Source organism: Nanorana parkeri, unplaced genomic scaffold (assembly GCF_000935625.1).
Source record: "Nanorana parkeri isolate BGI_ZX_2015 unplaced genomic scaffold, ASM93562v1 scaffold4625, whole genome shotgun sequence".
NCBI lineage: Eukaryota > Metazoa > Chordata > Amphibia > Anura > Dicroglossidae > Nanorana > Nanorana parkeri.
Window position 1 is genome coordinate 2342 of NW_017310887.1, and position 527 is coordinate 2868.

Sequence of the window (527 nt, forward strand, 5' to 3'; positions counted from 1 at the left end):
CCCCCAATCATTCAGAGACCCAAAGGGCTGCGATAGCCTCCCTGAAATATTCCTGTACCCCCCATGAACTTTCTGGGGTCCCCCAAAGACAGCCGCTGCAGAACCGGTCACCCTACAATGTCCCCCCGACCCCAAATCTGCAGCTTCTATGGCTCTCCAGATATATGGGCGCTGTGCGGCATCACCCCGTCCACCTTTATATACTCACCCCTGCAGAACATTCCGCCCTGAACATGCATCCCTGCAGAACAATTGCCCTATTGCTGCAGAGCATCACTCCCTGCCCTGTATATAGGTTTCTGCAGAACATCACTCCCTGCCCTGTATATAGGTTTCTGCAGAACATCTCTCCCTGCCCTGTATATAGGTTTCTGCAGAGCATCGCTCCCTGCCCTGTATATAGGTTTCTGCAGAGTATCTCTCCCTGCCCTGTATATAGGTTTCTGCAGAGCATCGCTCCCTGCCCTGTATATAGGTTTCTGCAGAGTATCTCTCCCTGCCCTGTATATAGGTTTCTGCAGAGTATC

General features: G+C 52.2%; 1 protein-coding gene across 1 annotated transcript in view; it reads left to right on the forward strand.

The window, feature by feature from the left end:
- The window catches only part of LOC108803969 (creatine kinase M-type), a 10382-nt gene that overhangs the window by 1014 nt on the left and 8841 nt on the right, over positions 1-527 (forward strand). The window lies entirely within an intron of this gene.